General features: G+C 37.9%; 1 protein-coding gene and 1 non-coding gene across 2 annotated transcripts in view; one reads left to right on the forward strand and one right to left on the reverse strand.

Annotated features, from left to right (window-relative positions):
• The window catches only part of AUH (AU RNA binding methylglutaconyl-CoA hydratase), a 188,455-nt gene that overhangs the window by 132,182 nt on the left and 41,871 nt on the right, over window positions 1-14,402 (reverse strand). The window lies entirely within an intron of this gene.
• On the forward strand, window positions 615-746 carry LOC133071475 (small nucleolar RNA SNORA70). Its single transcript, XR_009696429.1, has one exon. It is a non-coding gene; the product is annotated as a small nucleolar RNA SNORA70 (small nucleolar RNA).

The following is a 14,402-nucleotide window of genomic DNA, read 5'->3' on the forward strand; positions in this document are numbered from 1 at the left end:
GCTGGAGCCAGCAACACCCCAAACATTCATCAACAGCAAAACGAATAAACTATAAAATACTGCCCCAAGGAATATGAATATACTATTCCAAGATGAAGACTATGCAATGAATCCCACAAACATGTTGAGAAAACGTCAACCTTAAAAAATACATACTTGAAATTTTTAGTTACAGAAAGTTTGAAAACAGGCAAAATTAGTATTTGGTAATAAAAATCATAAAAATCTCCACTAGTTTTGGGTGAGAGATGGTTAATGATAGGAAAAGGCATATGGAATGGATTACAGTGTGCTGGTAATGGCAGTGTTCATTCCTTAGTTTGAGTGGTGACTGCACAGGTGACTTCATTTTGTAGAAACTTATTACTTAAACTTTATGCAATTTTCCTACATAATGTTGTTGTTGTTGAGTTAAGTCAGGTCCAACTCTTTTGTAACCCCAGGGACTATAGCCCACCAGGCTCCTCTGTCCATGGGATTTCCCAAGCAAGAATACTGAAGTGGGTTGCCATTTCCTTCTCCAGGTGATCTTTCCAATCCAGGAATCAAATCTGAGTCCCCTGCAGTGAGAGGTGGATTCTTTATTTGAGCCACCAGAGAAGACAAAATTCCTTCTGCAGCCAATCAGGTGCACTGTGCTCCTTTTCTCTGTGGGGGCCTGGTGGGCAATGGCTGGAATGGCTGGAAAATGCAGCCTCTTCGGTAGTGCATGCAGCCAGTTGCCTTAAAGGACCGTGAAGACAGCCCCTTCCCGTGGACATTCATGTCGGACATCCTGGTGTCCCCAGTCTAAGTTCCAGACAGGTATGCAGGGTGCCTTTGGAAAGCCGCAGTGCACACTGGCCAGGGTCCACACTGACCAAGTTATCATGCCCATCTGCACTAAGCTGCAAAACAAGGAACAGATGACTAAGGCCCCACACAGGGCCACATTCAAGTTCCTTGGCCCCTGAAGAGCCACATCTCCAAGAAGTGGATGAATCTGAAGACATGGCAGCAGAAAAGTGGATCATCCTGGATGATGGGTAGTCAAATATTAGGTTGGTACAAAAGTAATTATGGTTTCAGATGTGAATTTTAAATCATTATAACCAGGCTCAAATATATCTTTATTAGTCAAAATAGGAACCATTACAATCAACACATTTTTACCAACAAGAAATGTTTATTTCCGTAGCATAAAAAATTCATACTTCACTGTTTACAACAGCTAGGACATGGAAGCAGCCATCAGCAGACAAATGGATAAGAAAGTTGTAATACATATACACAATGGAATATTCCTCAGCTATAAAAAAGAATACACTTGAGTCAGTTCTAATGAGGTGGATGAAACTGGAGCCTATTATATAGAGTGAAGTAAGTCAGAAAGAGAAACACCAATACAGTATACTAACGCATATATATGAGATTTAGAAAGACGGAAATGACAATCCTGTATGAAAGACAGCAAAAGAGACACAGATGTAAAGAACAGGCTTTTGGACTATGTGGGAGAAGGTGAAGGTGGGATTATTTGAAAGAATAGCATTGAAACATGTACATTATCATAAGTAAAACAGATGACCAGTGCAAGTTTGATGCATGAAGCAGGGCACTTAAAGCCGGCGCTCTGGGACAACCCAGAAGGATGGGGTGGGGAGGGAGGTGGGGTTCAGGAATGGGGGGACACAGATGCACCCATAGCTGATTCATGTCCATGTGTGGCAAAAGCACCATAATACTGGAAAGTAATTACCCTCCCATTAAAATAAATTAATTTTTTTTTTTAAAGTTCGTGCTTCAAGATTCGAAGAACTTTTGGAAAGCATTCTCTGCCTCTTGCTGGATGTGGAAGTGGTTTCCCTGCAAAAAGCTGTCTAGATGCAGTCGGTACCGAGATCACGTGAATATGGCAGATGAGGCAAAACTTTGTAGGCCAGTTCATTCAACGTTTGAAGCGTTGGTTGTTCAATGTGTGATCAGACGTAGCCATGCAGAAGAACTGGGCCCATTCTGCTGACAATATCAACTGCGGGAATTGCAGTTTTCGCTGCATCTCATCAATTTGCCAAGCAAACTTCTCAGTTGTAATGGTTTCACTGAATTCAGAAAGCTGGATCATTTGGGCAGCAGACCACCAACCGGTGACCATGACTGGTGGGTTCAAGTTTGCTCTGGAAAGTGCCCTGGAGCTTCTTCTTGGTCCAACCACTGAGTTGGTTGTCACTGGTTATCATATAAAATACACTTTTTGTCACATGTCACAGTCTGACAGAGAAATGGGTCATTGTTGCAAAGAGTAAGAGAAGATGATGCTTCAATATGACGATTTTCTTGACCTGCAATCAGCTCACAAGGCACTTTCCCAATTTGCTTCAAATGCCGAATGACCACAGAATGGTCAACGTTGGGTTCCTTGACAATCTACTGTGTAGTTGTAAGAGGACAAGCGTCAATGATTGCTCTCAACTGGTCACTGTCAACTTCCGACGGTGGCCACTACGCTCCTCATCTTCAAGGCTCTCATCTCCTTTGCAAAACTTCTTGAACCACCACGGTGCTCTATTCCGTTAGCAGTTCCTGGGCCAAAGGCACTGCTGATGTTGTGATTTGTCTCCGCTGCTGTACGATCCATTTTGAACTCAAATTAAAAAACTGCTTGGATTTCCTTTTTGTCTTAACATTATTTCTACAGTCTAAAATCATAAATAGCATGTAATAAGTCATCAGCAAAAAAAGAAAATAAAGCTAGAAATGAATATTAAAATGATGTATAACATAACCATATTTATTTTATTTAAGAATGTATTTCAACATAAAATGGCAAAGTTCAACGATGCAAAACTGCAATTACTTTTGAACCAAACTGCTGCTGCTGCTGCTAAGTCGCTTCAGTCGTGTTCGACTCTGTGCGACCCCATAGACGGCAGCCCACCAGGCTCCCCCAGGCTCCCTCCCTGGGATTCTCCAGGCAAGAGGACTGGAGTGTTGACCCAACCTAATACATCTCTAATTGTGCCCACAGGACAAATGGCGGAACCTACACTCATGAAAGCCTGTATTTTTCCCTCCTTACTCACGACTACCAATAAATCCTAATGTCCTGCCCCAAAAGACAAATGAAAAAAAAAAAATTCCTGATCCCCATACACAATTACCTGATCCAGCTACCACCAATTTTCTCTCTTTTTTTTTAAATAAGCTAGACTCCTCAAAAGGGCTGCTCTTACTGTCTTCCAATCTCTCCTCTTACAGTATGTCTCTAAGTAAAAGGGACAAAAAGACAGTAAAAAATAAACATAATAAATAGCCTACATAAAAAGCAATAAATGTTCAGGAGTAAAACAATCAGGAAATGTGAATCTGGAGTAGAAGATCTGAACCATGTTACAACACTAAATAGTACGATCACACTGTTCTTACAGACAAAGTATAATAAAATTCAGTGAGATCTCTGTAGTTTGTAAGTTCCTGATAATTTAATATTTGGTTCTAAGTTACATATTTTAATTGCTTATGTTGCTCCTGTACTGCATACTCTTTTCAACTAAACATGTAGTAATTAGAAATGTAATACCCCAAGAAGACAATGCACAGAGTTAATACATTATTTAACAATTCTGAGAGAGTATCTATTTCATTTAAATACTGTCCACTAAAATGGTCCTCTCTTAAAATTCTTGGGCTTTTTTTAAAAAATAAACTCCTTCTTTTGAATATGCTTTAGGAGTATTATGTAGTAAATTTCTACTTATTTATATTTGCTGTGGACTAGTCCAGTAAGACTTTAGAAAACTTATGGGAAACAACTACAATATTGTTTGTTGTACACTGCAGGATATCTAGCTTCCTTGGCTCCCAATAATCAAATGACAGTAAAGCCCCTCAATCATCATGACAAGCAAAAATGACTGCTCAAATTCCAGTATGTTCCCCACTGAGTGTTACAATCCCCCTTGAGACCTATTATCTAATATGGTAATATTCAGTGGTCTTCAACTTTTTTCGTTTCCATTACTGCTGCACAGAATTTTGAAAGACAATATACTCCCTTGAACATTTTTACACTGACATCTAAAATTTTTCATAATTTAAGTTTAAACAGATGCTATGTAAAGGCCCTAAAGCCTGCACACCGCAACTACTGAAGCCCACACACGCTACAGCCCCGGCTCCATAACAAGAGACGCCAGCACCGCAGCAAGAAGGCCACACGCTCCATCGGAAAGCAGTCTGTGCTCCCCACAACTAGAGAAAACTTGTGCACAGCAACAAAGACCCAGTGCAGCCAAAAAATAAATAAATAAAAATAAATATACACGTAGTTTTTAAAAAATAAAAGTTGCAAAGATTGCAGTACACTATAAATACCAGCACCTTAAAATACAATTAATGTATATCACTGTCAATGTATCCAGCAGAATCTACACACCACAGCGACTGATTCTCAAAATCATTTATGTCTAAAACACACAAATCCTTGCTTAACAACAGAAATACCACATCATTTACTTTCTTTATGAACAATGTTATGAAGTGTTATATTCCTATAGCACTTTTCTGTGATTTTTTTTTTTCTGGTACCATCAGCTTTTATGCTTAAAAATCTTCTTTTGATCACTCTGTCACATTTCTATGCAACAAAACATATATACAAATAGAAGTGATTTTTATTAAATTCCTTGTAACCATGAAGCACTAAGTTTAAAAGTTTTCCTCTGGATTGACTTTTGATTACAAGTATTATTAGCATATAGTTGATTGAAGCAAAAATACATATCTGACAACTAGGTACTAAAAGTAAACTTTTTTGGAAAAGGTTATCTCTATAAGACAGATGAGACTACCTGCCCTCCTTTTATTATTTCATATATGTATGAATGAAATCACTTATTGCTAGAATATTTCAGCAATGTATCCCAATTCTTTCAACTCCTTTAGAGTCAGCTCTTGAAAAATCACATAGTAATCAAGAAGCAACTGAACAACTGAACAATTTAACAATTGCTAATAAAGCAATTTAACAATTCCATAAAAACTACATTGTCTTTAAATCATGCTGAAAACAAAAGAACTGGACACTGCCAAAATAAGGATCTTAGTTGTATTTCTCAACCTGGGTATTGTAAACAGTTCTTTTATGGCAAGTCATAGCTTTCTCCCTCCCTGAAGCAAGGATGCAAAAAAAAAAAAAAAAGGCGGGGGAGGGGGCAACTATGAAAGAGAACATGATGGTAAAGTTAAACATCAGACTGAAAAGTTCTAAGAAAAAATGCATATAAGTTGCATTATCAGCTAGATTCCTTTAAAACAATCTGTATCTCCGAAATGCCTAGAGGAGATCCCAACTGCAGTCTGGGAGAATCACTGCTTTAAGTCATTTCCCTCAGAAATGTAGTTGCTGGGTCACATGAAGTGCAATGATCTTCAAAAGTTAATACCAAACTGTTTTTCCAAAGTATTCCCACCTCCACACACTGTCACCAGCAGGGCATTGCTCTGCATTATCACCAGGGCCTGGCACTGTCACACACAGGTCCACTCAGCTAATGGGTGAGACAAGGTGGCTTTAAGCTGCACTTTTCTCAGCACAGTAAAAGATGAAATATCTCAATTTTGTAAAACATAACTGTACAGTGAACAAAGTCATCATTTCAGAATTGTTTCAGTTTATGGACATGTGCTATCAATCCAAAGCACCATGGTCTTCAGTGCTCCCACTCCAAATAGGCTTTAATCTCTTCCATCCAACCAAAACATCAGGTCAAGATAAGCAAGGATCTCCAGGTGCCTCAATCTGCATCTTAACCTCCAAAAAGCACCAGATGGAGTAGAAGCTGTCCTGGGGAGCTGCCCATCTAAGACCAGAAGATGTATCTGTTTTCCTTTCCTGTACTGCTCTTGTATGGTGGTTGTAGTAGTGTTATCCTAGTCTCACAAAAACAGCTGAGAAAAGGTCTTTCTTTTTTACTTATCAAATAATATATGTAAGATTGCAATTATCTGTTCAATGAAATGTGTGAATAGAATATTCCTCTGCAGTCATGGAGACCAAGAGTTCACTGTTATAAGACAAGTTAAGGTTTCAATTTCTTAAGTCAGTTTTGGTTAAGTTTTATTTTCCAATAGTTTACCTATTCCACCTAAAATATCAAATTCATTGACATCAGTTATTCTTAATATTATTTTACCAAATTAATCTCTGTGAAATTTATACCTATGGCATCCTTTTTCAATCTTAATATTGTTTAGTTATTCCCTCACCACTGATAAATCTTACCAGAAGTTTGACTTTCTGACTTTCAAAGAACCAGCTTTGGACTTTATTATTCTTAGTACTTACTGAGTGTTTTCCATGTCATAAGTTTATGTTCATCTTCAGTTTCTTCCTTCTACTCTGAGTTTATTCTGTAATCACTTTTGTCATTTTTTAAAATTGGATTCTTAGTTTATTCATCTTGAGCATTTATTCTTAAAGTACAATCTTAACTACATTACACAACTTTTGAAGTATTTTGCTAGAATTTAATTCTGAATATGTTCTAATTTACATTAAGATTCCTTTGTTGAGCTGTAAGTTATTTAGAAGTTATTTTAAATTTCCCCCTGTAGGGGACTTTTTCTAATTACCTTTTGTAAATGACTTGTCTCTTAACTGCCTGTAGTAACAGAACTCAGTCTTTGAAATCTGTGGAGGCTTTATAGCCAAGCAGATGGCTAATTTTCATGAATATTTCATGTGCACTTGAAAGAGATGCACAGTCATCAACTGCTGAGGGCAATGATCCACACAGGTACAATATATTAACCCTCAGTAGGCCAGGAAAAATAATCAACACCCTTAATCAGCTGGGCTGATAGCCTCTTTGTATTTTATTTAATATTTAGGTCATTTTATAAATAATTCACGGGGTTTCCCAGGTGGCACAGTGGTAAAGAATCTGCCTGCCAATGCAAGAGATGCAGGTTTGATCTCTGGGTGGAGAAGATCCCCTGGAGAAGGAAATGGCAACCCACTCCAGTGTTCTTGCCTGGGAAATCCTATAGACAGAGAAGCACGGCGGGCTACAGTCCATGAGGTCCCAAAGAGTCGGACATGACTGAGCAACTAAGCACCCAGCACATAATTTACAGAAAAATAAAAGGATATAGTAAAAAAGCAAATTAACTGAAAAGTTTAATCAAAATTTAAATACAGAAAATCTGTATTCTTATTTTATATTTCCTAGTATGTACATACTATGTGTATGTACATGAAATGTGTTTGATACATACACATATCTACAAATGCATAATGTGTGTATATATACACTCACACACATCACACACACATACACACACAAACACACATGAAAAGAGAATGAAACTGGTCACCAACTGACATGCATGAATCTGGGACATATAGTTTTATAAAATCTGATTCCAGATTTCAATTATATCTCTACTAGATAATCATCACTACTACTTCTTGAGTCTGCACTGTAGAAATGCAGTGCTTTTTTAAAATTTTTATGTCTCATAAACTTGCTGAGAAGGACAGCCATATTGTTTGTTCCTTGGTTGTAAACATTCATTTTGAGACTTATAAACATACATCAAAATGATCCAATGTTTTGCTTTCTCTCCTAAATCATATATTTACTTCCTATCACCTTTGTATACACACTTTAATTCAACACTCTTCAATTATAAGCTGTATCAAGTAAATGTTCATGCACAACATTATATGTAATTCAAAAATAAGTCACATATTCTTTTAACAAAACTGAAGAGTCCAACTTCTTATCACAGAATATTGCAGAAACACACTGGTCACTCATCAATTCTTGAGTTCAAAGAAAATTCATCTAGGATATTGCTGCTTGGTGACTCACAGTCTAAGACGTCACTCATATGATCAAGTTCACCATAATAATTAGGGCCTAGAGTCTGCTGCCTCTGTTGACCATCATTTTACCCATTTAATAGCTGAAATGACTTCCTCCATCAACTTTTCTACTTTTGTACCATTACATGTAGAAAATGAAAACTATTAAATTCTCAGTTGTGTTCAACAAAAACTAAAATGACTACAAAGATGGTACCTCCAGACTTCATTTATATTTTCTTAAAATATGTGCAATTCTTGAGGTAATGTAATAAAATCAAAGATAATGCAATAGCAATGACTTGACTACTATAACATCTTTCTAGATGATTCCATCATCCTTTCATTTTATTTTAGTCTTAATATAGTTGGGAATAATTAAAGAGTGATGATAAAAATTATTCTAGGATGATCAAATTACCTATACACAGATAAAGTGATATAAGAACCCACAGCATCTTAGATTCACAAAAAGGTCCAAAAGACCCATATGATAAACACTATAAGAGAAAAGGAGTTTTAATTTTCAATTTTAAAGTAAATTTTCTGTTCTTCAGAAGACCTCTAAGACAGAAAGAAAGCCAAAAAGCATCAATCCAACAAATCCAAGTAGAATTGTTCAAACTAGAAACCAGTAAACTAAATCTGGGTCCAGGGGACTCTGACGGTAAGTTTATTAATCCATTCAAATATTCTTTCTTTCTATTCAAATAGACTTTCTTTTTTCTTGTTTAATCTATTAATAACTAAGAAAGGTGCTAAAAAAAATCCAATTATGGTGGTGGATATGTCCTTTTTTCCTTAGAGTGACATGAATTTTTACACTGTGTATTTCGAGGCTGTTTCTAACAGCATAAAAGTTCAGAATCATCATTCTACCAAGGAAATTTAAACTTTTGTCATTATCTAGTGACCTTCTTTATCTCTAATAATTACTATTCTGATAAAAATTTGTTTTAAAATCTGTCTCATTTGATATCAGTACAGTTTTACCAGCTTTACCAGCTTTGTTTTAGTCAGTATTAGATTGGTATATCTTTTTCTACTCAACTTTCAACATCCTTATGTTTTAGGTGTTTCTTTTAAGTAGCTTAGTGATAATTTAAGTCAGCTACTATTTGTATTCTAATTAAAGAATTTAGTACACTTGCATTCACCATGATAGGTAATAAATTTGAAAGTATTTCTACAATTGCATTTGGGGATACTTAGCCCTGTAGTTCTATTCTTTCTCCCACCATCCCCCTCTCTATTTTAACCCTGAGGGTTAAAAACTCTAGGGGTACCCAAAAATTTCGTGAGATTTACCTCCAAGAGCCTAAGCAGCTTCTCAAAGTAAATACTGGAGAAAAATCCCCTCTCCCTTCTGACAGAGGAAGAGGAAAAGGAACCATTTGAAATACCAGAGCACTCTGTCCTTAACAAAGTCTGCCTTCAGGGGAAACTAATTAACCAAAGCCTAACTGACCAAGAGGAAGGGAAATACCCAATTCCAGTCCATTCAGTCATCCAGTCCCACCTAAAGGGTCAAAAAAAATCCAGAGAAACACTTGTGAAGTTCACATTTCAGACGCACAGGCTCACTAAAAGCGTAACACTTAATCACAGCACTCCCCCTCCCTGCAACTCCCAGCCTTACTGAGAAGCCTTTTAGTATCTTCTTGATGGCCCGACATAATGTACTGGGTAAAGGACCTACTGTAAATAGGCCAAGGTTGTTGTGTACTCATTGTCATTTGTTTCTAGGAATCTCTTGATTTCCCGTCTTATTTCTTCAGTAATCTCCTCTTATTTAGTAATGTATTATTTAATCTCCATGAGTGTGTTTTTTGCAGTTTCTTTCCTGAGTTGTTCAGTTCAGTTCAGTCCAGTCACTCAGTCGTGTCCAACTCTTTGCAACCGCATGGACTGCAGCACGTGAGGCCTCCCTGTCCATCACCAACTCCCGGAGTTTACTCAAACTCATGTTCAATGAGTTGGCAATGACATCAAACCATCTCATCCTCTGCCATCCCCTTCTCCTCCAACGTTCCATCTTTCCCAGGATCAGGGTCTTTTCCAATGAGTCAGCTCTTCCGCATCAGGTGGCCAAAGTATTGGAGTTTCAGCTTCAACATCAGTCCTTCCAATGAACACCTAGGACTGATCTCCTTTAGGATGGACTGGTTGGATCTCCTTACAGCCCAAGGGACTCTCAAGAGTCTTCTCCAACACCACAGTTCAAAAGCATCAACTCTTTGGTGCTCAACTTTCTTTATAGTCCAACTCTCACATCCATACAGGACTACTGGAAAAACCATAGCCTTGACTAGATGGACGTTTGTGGCAAAGTAATGTCTCTGCTTTTTAATATGCTGTCTAGGTTGGTCATAGCTTTCCTTCCAAGAAGTAAGCATCTTTTAATTTCAATGCTGCAGTCACCATCTGCAGTGATTTTGGAGCCCAAAAAATAAAGTCTGCCACTGTTTCCACTGTTTCCCAATCTATTTGCCTGAGTTGATATCTAGTCTCACAGTGTTGTGGTCAGAGAAGACACCTGATATGATTTCAATTTTCTTAAATGTACTGAGGCTTGATATTTGTGGCCACGATGTGGTCTATCCTGGAGAATGTTCCATGTGCACTTGAGAAGAAAGTGTATTCTTTTGCATTTGGATGGAATATCCTGAAGATATCAATTAGGTTCATTTGGTCTAATGTTTAAGGTTTGTGTTTCCTTACTGATTTTCTATGTTGATGGTCTGTCCATTTGTGTAAGTGGGGTGTTTAAGTCCCCTACTATTATTGTGTCACTGTCAATTTCACCTCTTATGTCTGTTAGTGTTTGCCTTATGTACTGAGATGCTATGTTGGGTGCATAAATATTCACAACTGTTATGTCTTCTTCTTGGATTGTTCCCTTGATCATAATGTAGTGTCCTTCTTTATCTCTTGCAATATTCTTTAAAGTCTATTTTGTCTGAAATTAGAATTGTCACTCTGGCTTTCTTTTGGTTTCTATTTGCATGGAATATCCTTTTCCATCCTTTTACTTTCAGACTGCATGTGTCTCTGTCTGAAGTGGGTCTCTTGTACGCAGTATATAAATGGGTCTTGTTTTTTTATCCATTCAACCAGTCTGTATTTTTGGTTGGTGTGTTTAATCTGTTTACATTTAAAGTAATTGTTGATACCTATGTTCCTATTGGCATTTTCTTAATTGTTTTGGGTTTGTTTTTGTGGGTCTTTCCTTTCACTTATGATTACTGCCTAAATAAGTTCCTTTAGTATTTGTTAAAGCTGGTCTAGTAGTGGAAAATTCTCTTAAACTTTTGCTTGTCTGTAAAGCTTTTGATTCCTTCATCAATTTTGAATGAGACCCTTGTCGGGTATAGTAATCTTGGTTGTAGACTTTATTCTTTCAGTACTTCAAATATATCCTGCCATTCCCTTCTCGCCTGCAGTTTCTGCTGAAAGATCCACTGTTAATGGTATGGGTTTTCCCTTTATGTTTCTTGTTGCTTTTCCCTTGCTGCTTTTAATATTCTTTCTTTGTGTTTAATCTCTGTTAGCTTGATTAATATGTGTCTAGACATGTCTCTCCTTGGGTTTATCCTGTAAGTGATTCTCTGCACAGTGCTGGAGGGACTTTGAGGAGATACCCCACATCCAAGGACAGAGAAGCCCCACTAAGACGGTAGGTGCTGGAGTGGTGGCTGCATAGTGCTGGAGAGGCAGCTACATGGCACTAGAGCAACTTTGAGGAGATACCCCATGTCCAAGGGCAGAGAGTGAGGCTGCGCCATCACAGGCAGCCTAGATTAGGAGTAGGCCTGGTTTTCCAGGGTAACATGATTATCAGGCCACCTGGAGCCAGCCAATCAATATGCGCCCAGTAAGGAAAAGGGAACCTATCAGGGGAAAGCTGAAAAGCCCGCGAACGCCCAAGTTTGAAAAAAGCCCGCGAAGGTTTGAGCCAATAAGATTACTTTGCAAACATGTAACCAATCTGCTTAAGCCAGCTACCAACTGCTTATGCACACCTTATAAATTGGGTAACAGCTCAGGCTCAGCGCTTTCTGACTCTGCACCACTGCATTGGTTGCGGCAGTAAGCCCTGACTCGAGTCAGCAATAAACTTCCTTTTTTTGCGAGTTGCATTGTCTTGGAAGCCTTCTCTTCCCGCTTGGGGATTCGGACATCGGGCATAACATTTGGGGGCTCGTCCGGGATCCCTTGACCAGGGGAGGAGAACACTTTCAGGACAGAGGGGAAGGATAAATAATAGCACCGGTGCTCAGGCAGTTCAGGAAAGTCCAGTGTAAATCCGAGGCCCTGCTGAGAAGCAGGAAGGTATCTGGCGCAGGAGAAAGCTTTCTATAAAGGGGGAACGGATTGGACGTTCCAGCCGGCACAAGACCGAGGCCAGCGAGCGCGCTGGAAGGCAGCAGGCTCTGCGGGAAGGAGAGTTCCTCTCCTGATCCCGAGTCTGGTGAGCAGTGGACGCCATTCAGTAAGGTAAACCTTGTACCGGGGGGCAAGAAAATTCAGGGGGCCTGAAAACCCAGCTCTGTGTCGTCGGCCGACATTTATTTGTCCGTGTGTTTGTCTTCAGCTCTCCGTGTTTGTGTGTGTGCTGGCATTGTCTCTGGTCTCCCTTTTCTGGAAGCCCAGGGAAAAGTCCTGTAACGCCTGGGTGTCTGTAGGTGGCAGGAGACGTCTGTAAGTCCACCCCTTTTGCCCCCCTTTCCCGCCTCCTCCTCCTCCTTCTTTCAACCTGGCTTCCTTTCCTCCTTTTGAAATCTTTGAAGACATCTGAAGTTTTGTGTCTCTATAGAAGGTTTTCTGAGAGACTGTATTCTTGTATTTAAGGGAGTGTCTGATGAGGACTGCCAGGTTTATATGTGTGTGTTTTAACTCTGTTCTGTGTTGTGATTTGTGACGGCTATTTTGCTTTGTCTGGCCACCATTTAGACCTGCCGCCATTTTGTTAGAACTTGATTTTCTTTTCCTGTGCCGTGAGACCACGGCTCTCAGGAACACTTATCTAGACCATCTCTAACTCCTGAGACTGAGAGAAAAAGGAAAAAAGCCTTTAAAAATGTTATTTATTTCAACTTTTTTTATAAACTAGTAAATTTTATATTGTAATATCTAATTCATGACCAAACTTAGAAAATGAAGCTAGATCTTGCACTGTCTAAATATGTTTTGGTATGTCTTTGTCTCTGGAAAATATTTTTTTAGGTTAATTTGTAAATGAGCTCTATTTAATTGGCTTAGAAAAAAGGGGTAAGCGCTTACAAACCAAATAATTCTAAATTAAACAATAAATTCCAGGTTTAGATGAACTGGGAAATATTCAGTACTAAATACCTGATATTAATGTTTGTTTGTTGACCTATCTAATATAGACATGTCTTAAAGTAATTAACATCAAGTAGAATATTTTCGTTGTACCTAGGTTTAATATAAGTTAAATATTATACCTATTACAAGTTTGTCAACAAGGAAATTACCTCGAGTGAAAAAACTTCTAAAAAATGTAAATGAGGTATGAGTTTGTATATAAACTCTATTAATAATAATTATTCTTTAAGAATATCTGTCTACAATGGTCTCCCCAGATTGGCATAACTTGAATTTCTAAGGGTTGTGCTAAACTAAGTATTGGAAGTCTATTAAATAATTAGGTCATTTCCAAATGAAATAAGATTTTGAAACATATACTACTAAACACTGATTTCCTTTTACAGAAAAACTAAAGAGATCTGGGACTATAAATGAATAATGTTTGATGCCATCCTAAAATGTTTTAAGAAAGCAAGAGTTTTAGAAATTATCACTGGTATTTATGCTCACCAATCTATAAAATGCTAATATAAAAGTTAGCTCTTGGTTGCTAAAGGAAAGCAGGAAGTGTGCTTTCAGTAAAGTATGAAAAAATACTAAAAAGAGTTATGCATGATCAGGATTTTCTAAAATTGGATTACAATTAGTTAGATAAGTGGATTTTGTTAGGAATGACATGGTTGTAAGAAAACTGCTTAGAGCCAATTAGGTCCAAGATGGCTGAGCTGACGTTCACTAGACCTTGAGCCTTGGTATTTACGCCCATTGTGACATACCAACAAGCTAAATGATACACCCACCAACACTGACTAAATCTGACCAAATGTTCTAAAGCTTTTAATTGATCTTTTCGATAAAACTTCCTAAATTGAATTCTTTTGAAGTTCCTTTGACATCTAGCTAACTTTGGGGTGTTTCAGAGGGCCCCTGAAACATCCCAAAGAGGGATATTAAACTGTTTATTTGGTTGGTTAAATTACATGAAAAAGATTATCAAATGAGTAATAAATCCGCTCATGTTATAATGTATGAAAAATTACTAATACAGATATCCTAGAAAGTATATGGAGTTCTTAACATTTTGATACGTCTTGGTATTCTAATGAAAAACCTGATGACTTCACAAAAGTTAACAAAGGACTGAATGAACCGGCGAATATGCTTATAACTTTTATGGTTTCTATCTGAGAAATTACAGGTTTAAATCGTGTGTTTTCCGGGA

Source organism: Dama dama, chromosome 16 (genome assembly GCF_033118175.1).
Source record: "Dama dama isolate Ldn47 chromosome 16, ASM3311817v1, whole genome shotgun sequence".
NCBI lineage: Eukaryota > Metazoa > Chordata > Mammalia > Artiodactyla > Cervidae > Dama > Dama dama.